This window comes from Hordeum vulgare, chromosome 3H, assembly GCF_904849725.1.
Source record: "Hordeum vulgare subsp. vulgare chromosome 3H, MorexV3_pseudomolecules_assembly, whole genome shotgun sequence".
NCBI classification, from domain to species: Eukaryota; Viridiplantae; Streptophyta; class Magnoliopsida; order Poales; family Poaceae; genus Hordeum; species Hordeum vulgare.
Genome location: NC_058520.1, coordinates 539,946,616 through 539,954,265, shown reverse-complemented (window position 1 = coordinate 539,954,265; position 7,650 = coordinate 539,946,616). Strand labels below are relative to the sequence as shown.

Below are 7,650 nucleotides of genomic sequence, written 5' to 3'. Positions count from 1 at the left end.
GTGCCCTTAACTGCACACCTCAATGCTACCTAATACCAGCAAGACTACATAATATCCTTTCAAGGCACTAGGATTAAGGACCATGAGCCACATGCCTGATCTTAAGCTTACAGACATGGGCAACCATTAATTGGACCTGAAGCTTTCACGGAATTTAACAGTGGGCAGTCCAAGTTGTATGCATAGTAAACAGCCAGCCTTTTTCCAGAGCAAGCTCCGCAAAACCTTCAGTTTACTAATAAGAAACTAATGCAGGAAAATAAAATTCAACTTCTTGTTAAGAATATTCTGATACTAACAGTTCGAGTTCCCTATTTTTTTATGGTGGAACATCAAAAGTACAAGGAAACGATTGGCAGAGGAACACAATCCAAGTACAGCTAAAACAGCAACAAGTTGGTGTTTATCAGCAGGCATGAATTGGCCCCTAGAGAATAAAAAAGGAAAAAAGAAGTCGACGACGACGAAGAAGAGGAGGTGCAGCCAACTAACTTGCCACCATATTTAAGAAGTTGTCATGCTACCCTCTCAGAAGATTTAGCTCCCTCTTCCTCTCTCCTCCCTCCAAAACAAACTCTTGTTCTTCATCACCATCATCAGGCCCTAACTTGCTTTCTTGATTCCTGTACAGACTAAAACTAGTTCCGAAGATTCAGAAATAAAGTCGGGTTTACGAAGTTTTTGGGCAACTTGAAAGTACTTTCTCTTGAGGTAAGCTGCCTTCTGTCCTTCTATACATGTCGTGCCGATATGTATATGATTCTGAGCCTCTGCGAATCTTTTGTTTAGCATGTCATGAGAGCTGAATTTCCCGAGAAGGCGAAAACTGCTAATCCTAGCATGCATTTGTTCTGAAGCGTCTGTGATCTTATAGGACACTTCCATTCTTGTAGGAACTTTTCTTTGTGTAGGCCCTCACAAATGGCGGTAAAGATGAAGGGAATCTTCAAAGGGCTGAGGATATTCTCGCACATGTTTGGTAATTATCCCATCTTTCTTTGTTGCTCATCTATTTCAAGCACAACTTCAAATGCAGTTATGTTTAATTTCTTTCGAGACATAAATGCAGTCAAAATACTGCGCCTATGGCTATGCACATCTCAGAAGTTAATGAATGTAACTTCTACTTACACATGAATTGTTGTTCTCCAGCAGCTCAAAAGGAGCATGAGATGGAAATTGGGTTCCCTATAGATGTAAAGCATGTGGCTCACATAGGTTTGGGCACCAGTGACACATCTCCAAGCTGGGTAAACACACAAATAACTTGGAGGCCTTTCAAATTACCTTTTTGTATATCAAACTTATTATGCCATCATAATATAAGTCTATCTATTTTCCATGATTATTAGAAGGTAAAAATATGGGAGACGACATACGCATTGGCATACCTGGTTGAACCAGATAGTTACCTAAAACCATTACTTGACACTGAGCCCCTCTACTCCCTAGGATGTTTTCATTTCGGTTTACTGAATATTTTTTCTTGCTTGAACTGTATCAGGGGAGCAACTGCCAGAACTCGGAAGCTAATGATATTGCAACTGTAGAGATACTCATAGAAATATTGCAATCAACTTTGACCGTGGAAATGCATAGACATGGGAATGGGTTCCATATGGAAGGTGCAATATTGAAGCTGCTTGCATTGATCTACAATCGATCTTGACTTCGGCTAGAAGTGAGTTATATTGAGCTTAGTGATGCATGGTTACATATAGATAGAAGAACTTGATAGTTTGTTGTCTCCACATTTTTTTCAGGGAACACCTATTTTTTATTTATTTTAATGTATTATATTTTAGTTTAAAGAACACCTCTGAATTTTCATTGGAAATGAAATGAGCTATTATAACTACCACGGAACTTGATTATTTTTGTGTACTTTGAGATCTACATCTTGAAGAAAAACCATGAAATATTTGGTATACAAGGAGTTACAACACTACCATGTACCTTCATTCTTTTAGTACACAACGTATTTAGCTTGAGATCTTCAATTTTTCCCCAAACCAAAAAGCAACTCCGAATACCGGTTGATGTAATACTGCTCTATTCAGGCTTGTCTATCATTACCCATAAAATGGATGGACTTTTGGGCTGAAGTTTGTTGGAATTTGAGATGGGGATAGGAAACAATCTTGGTGAGTTCTTAATTCTCAGGTTGGAGAAAATGGTCGCTGCCTTGCTGGTGTTCGGAGTTTTGAGCTGACTAGGAGCATTCTTGACGCGTTTCATTTTGTCATTGCAAACTACTGCATAAGACTGTCCCATCAGCTTTTGATGTATGTAGGGTTGTTGTACTTCTCAATTTTCTTAAAGAATTTTGCATTGTAGGGAACAACTACTACTGAATTTTGGGGTGGCAGAAGTAAGGGCGAGTTGAATTGTGCAATCGCGGGGAATGCATGCACATGGAAGGGTGGACGGCGCGGTTACCCTCGCACGGACGACTATGCCAACAATTGTTTGCGCATTAACTAATTAATGGCACAGGTGAGGATGATATAATTTTTCTTTATCAGTAGTCATATTTGTTTAGATTAAGATCCACATGTAAACATTCCCACACCTTGTGTCATATAGAACTAGCCTAAAGGGATTATGATTGATCTTCTAAGCTAGGTGGTATTAAAAAAGTGTTTCATATGTTGGCAGCTCCAGACCTAGATAGTTGTTTCATATGTTGCAGTTTTCTTCTTTACATGAAAATTTCACACACGAACATCGTCTAAATTTAGTGGGGTGTTGATATTTCTCTATGGAATAACGCATCACTTTGTGTTGATTTTTCTTACACGGTCCTCAGTTGCCAACATGTAGGTCAACCCTAGATGTAGCGCTCGGTGTTCTTTGTATAGTTGTGGGATGTCATGCCAATCATTGTGTGCAACTTGGAATTTTAAGAATCTGATGTAATATGATTTTTCTATGCAGCGAAGCTTCACTTTTTGCAGGGGCTCACCGGCGCTGTCGCTGCTGGGGCTCACCGGCGCTATCGCCGCCAGCGCCTTCAGCGACCTCTCCGTCTTCCTCTCCTGCTCCAGGTCCAACCCCCCGCCCGCCCACTCCCCCCTATCGCTCGTCTCTGTAATTTCTCCCCGTGTTCATGGGACATGGAACCCAGATGCACCCAAGATCACAACTTGTTACACGGATGCGTTGAAATTTTGGTGTTCGTCTCCACAAGTTGGTACCGCTCTGCGTGTACTTCTTGACCTCTCTCTCTGCAGAGCGTGGAATTTGTAGCATGACTGCTCCTGCTGCTCACAAATTTGCCTTCTTTTGCTGTTTTGCAGGGGAGTGTATTGCCCTGGGGAGATTGGCTGGTGCCTTTGGATGGAGGAGAGGCGGTGGGACCATGAGAGGAGCAGGAGCAGCTAGCCTGACAAGGTCACTTGTGGAAAGCTAGCAAGCGGCGGCATACAACGCTCTTTGTCTCTCACACCTCTCGCTTTGACCATCTGATTGGTTAGTCTCTTACTCGGTAAATAATCACATCATTGGTCCCTCTGTTCCATCCATTATTTTCAGAAAAATCATGTGTACGTATGATCTGAAAGATTGCATTTGTCTTGGAGTAGTGCTTGTGTTAGAAAACCAAAATTTACTTGCCCCGTTGCATTTGTGATCTAAAGTCGTTGTCAGATCAAAAGTGACAAGCCTATACAGGAGTAAATTAGTTTTCGAGAAGATGAGATACTAGCATCCGTAGATCACAACAACATTTTGCGCATGTTTATTTCTGTGAAAATGCACTGCCTTGCGAATACTTTGTCTATTTCGTGGGGTAATCTTCATTGGGAAAACAAATAGGCACCATCCATATAGACATTGTGTTACTTGAAGCAATCAAAACACACACATGAGTTTTATTGGTGTATTAAAATTTGATTCATGTTTTCATCTATCTTGACCTGGTGGAACTTGCGTACAACCAGGATAATTTTAGGTCTCTCTATTTTAAACATGAAAGTCCAACAACATGTAGCTCGGTGACTTCCTTGCCTAAAGTTTTATAAAGGAAAGGAGCGGAAGTATACTATTTGGTAGCTATTTTCTAGAAGCAAAGTCAGTAGAGATTCTGTGCAGCTTGACAATGCATCAGAACATTCGGATGCCTATAACCATTATGCTCTAGCAGTATCGTTGAAAACCATCACATTATGGTGAGGACATGGAATATGAATTTGGGTTTTCCAGTCATCATATATTTTTTATCCAGTCTTCTTATTTTCTGATGTTTGCCTCTTTATCTTCACAGAATATTTATTTCACGACAGTATGAAATACACATCCAATTAATAGATATACTGATGGTTCTTCATATTGTTGCCTTGACTTAATTTTTATTAAGGAAAAGGGGAACTATACTGTTTGAAACTGGTATTCCTAAGATACATGTACTGTAGCAGCTTCTGTATTGCGCCTCTTTTTCTACTTCATGTGTGAATGCAGTTAGTATTGAGAATACAGGAGATGTGTTTAGAGAAAAAAATTCAAAGATCTTCTAATTTGAGGACAATTGCATAAATTTTCTTGATGAAGGTCTTGGATCACTCGGCATCACAAACTCAAAACAGCCCGAGGAGCTTTAAAAGAAACTTGATTCTTCTTTGAGGCACATAAGATCTGCTAGGGTAATTTCTTAGTTTTCATATGATCGCGATGAAGAGGCTAGGAGCACTATCTCTTTTATTATCTACAAAAAGGTACATATTTCTTCCATATCTTTTTATGTCGTTGTGTAGCTTTCACTGTTTCCGGTTGATTTTACTTTGTTAGATGATCATAAGCGATATTGCGGTTTGATATTGCCTTTTGGTTAGTGTTGTAGGTAGATCACAAGTATATCTATATTGCTTCATACAATAAAAACTGGGCAGGTCTCTCCCTTTTTCAAATAATAAAGAAAAAAAATTCCTCATGTTGCAGATGTAGCTCCAAACTCTCTCTTTTCTGAAGTGTAGAGTTGAAGTTAGCAGACATTTGGTTTCTTAAGTGATTGTCCTTGAATAAAAATAAGCCGCGCATTCTTTTGAGTTCAAGGTGGGGCAAACATTTTTTTTCACTAAGTACATCCTTCGTTGTTCGCACATCAGGTATACAAATCAAAAGTATATTTTGATTTGATAAATATATATATTCATAGAAATACAATATCTAAAATGAAGGTAAGGAATGATAACATAAGAAGATTACATATTACTTTGTCTTCTTGCAAGTTGACAATGGTTACAATGAAATGACAATTACGTGGGGGGAGAAGTGACAACATGCCATCATAATTAACACATTTCTGAACTAACATAATTATTTGATCTAGGATTTTTTTCATCCCGTGGCAACGTACGGGCCGTCGTGATGGTTCGACCTCCTTTTGAGCACGTACGCCTCGTCTCGCACATCGGTTTTCTCGGTACGGATGCTCCCACGATCTTTTTTTTTTCTTCACGCCGCCCACGATCGATCCGTTAGAGGCCCACGCACGTCCGTCTCTCCCCCTCCCGTACGCCTCCCTAGCTGCATCCGTAGATCCCAGGCCAAAGCCGCTAATGTCATCTCCCAGTTTTGTTCCCCTCATCATGGCGCCGCAAGACCAGCTCTCCCACTTTCGCCCTCCTTGGTACGGTGTTGAGCTCCTCCCAGCACTATGATCGCAACATGTTGATGTCTCACTCGATGTTGTTCCAATTTGGCTTTATATATGTTTCTATTGATATATCCCTACTTCTTTAGTCATATTACGTCAACACTTGGTCTACCTTCACCCTCGCCATCCTCTAGAAGCTTGTATTCTGTAACGAGATGCACTCCCCCCTAGATACTATTCGGAACACTATCTCATATTTTACGCTTTGGTCTACAAGGTTTGAGCAGAGAAGTCTTACGTGCCACAAAACAAGGTAACATACATTCCGAGCAATCATTTTCTTTGAATGTAATGAAAACAAATAATGCATGAGAGAGATATGGAGCTCAGTTCTTTCCTTTGGAAATCTATATGCTTCTCCCAGTAAATCCTTGCATCTTAGAGGCTTGAACCAACGTTCGTTCATGTTTTGATAGCAGTTTTCTTTTTAAATATTATAGGTCTAACTATTAATAGATTATGAGGCTTTCGTTTTCTGGAACCAACCATTGTTGCATGTAATGAACGGATCTCCACCAATATTAGTCTTGCCATCCCAGCTTGCAAGGAATCAGGGCACAAGTTTTTCAAGTTCTACTGCTTACAAGTTGCAAATTAGGCCCTCTTTAGTTACAGTGAAATAAATATCTTCCATCAGCTTTAACAAACACAAAAATGCACCTCTACACAGCCACAGGGAGTTTTCCACGCTCCAGATAGGTTTGTGCATATTAATATCTAAATGATTGTGGCTTGGTTTTAATTTATATTGGCCGAGACTGCTTTCGGTGTGCATAATCACTAAAAGAACTCTTTATAATCATTCCACTAGAAAGTCATCCATGCCAATGCAGTGATCTCAAGGTGTTGTTGCCAAAAAACATCATTTTTGTTTATTTTTCTATTATAGGTAGCTACTTACAGTATGGAAAATTAGTGTTGAAATATATGATAAGAAATATTGTCTGCTGTAGCATGTTCATGTATCACTCCATTCAAATAGATACATGGTTCATTCCAGTACTATTTGTTTCATAGTGGTTACATTTATTTATATTTTCTGCTGTATTAAATTGTTCGCTCATCATTGTGACATGATATGATACGTGAAGTTAGTGTGTTAATATGTTATGTAAGAGGCATGCTACTTGTTTACTACTCGCCCATCCCAAAATAAGTGACTCAACTTTGTACAAATTTTAAAGTTCGTATAAAGTTGAGCCACTTATTTTGGGACGGAGGGAGCATTTTTTTAGCTTGTAATCTCACCTCTTCTGTCACAAAGTACATAGTCTGATTTGTTTTCTTCTGGCAAAAATACATACTCTTCTTTGTACATAAAGGATTATTGTATGTTCCATGGTGGATCAGGTAGAAGAAGATGGAGACGCAAACGGTTTTGACCAACAGATTGCTATTCATTTCAATCTTGCAATTGAGGTTTGAGCCTCGAGAATCAGTCTTGCAAATCAATTGCAACGGTGTGATCAATAGATTGTTTAACGAAAAACAACTGAAAAGATCCATAGGAGCAGAGAAGGCTATTTATTTCTGTTCTTAGTTTTGCTATTTTTAGACAAGCTGCTTTTGCGGCACTTGTATGCACACAAAAGGTATTCGTCTCGAACATGAATGTATGCACAAAACAAGTATCATGCATATTGGTATGATGGGAATTATGTCCATTTGCCTTTAGTTTTGTGTCTGTTTTTCTTTATTTCTGGAAGTTGGAAATGTGCTCATGTGCTTGTTGTTTTTCGATTTGGTAGATTTTTCGGAGTTCTTCTGATTAAGACACAAAAGTCAAATATAAGGTGTTGTCAACCCATGATATAGCAAATTATACAAGCACAGGTATATATTTTTATGTACTTCAGTGCAATAAATATAAATTGACGGTAAATGAAAATAGTGATTTAATTGTAAAGAAAAGGTTGACAATATTGTTTAGTTTTCATGAGGATCCTAAAGGTATGTTTCAAAACTGGTGTTGAACCAGAGTATATGCATGACACCGT

At 39.0% G+C, this 7,650-nt stretch overlaps 1 long non-coding RNA gene across 1 annotated transcript; it reads left to right on the top strand.

Annotated features, from left to right (window-relative positions):
• The first annotated feature begins 1,596 nt into the window (after nucleotides 1-1,596).
• Nucleotides 1,597-7,327, top strand: LOC123444820. Its single transcript, XR_006631030.1, has 2 exons — nucleotides 1,597-1,681; nucleotides 7,004-7,327. It is a non-coding gene; the product is annotated as an uncharacterized LOC123444820 (long non-coding RNA).
• The last annotated feature ends 323 nt before the right edge of the window (nucleotides 7,328-7,650 follow it).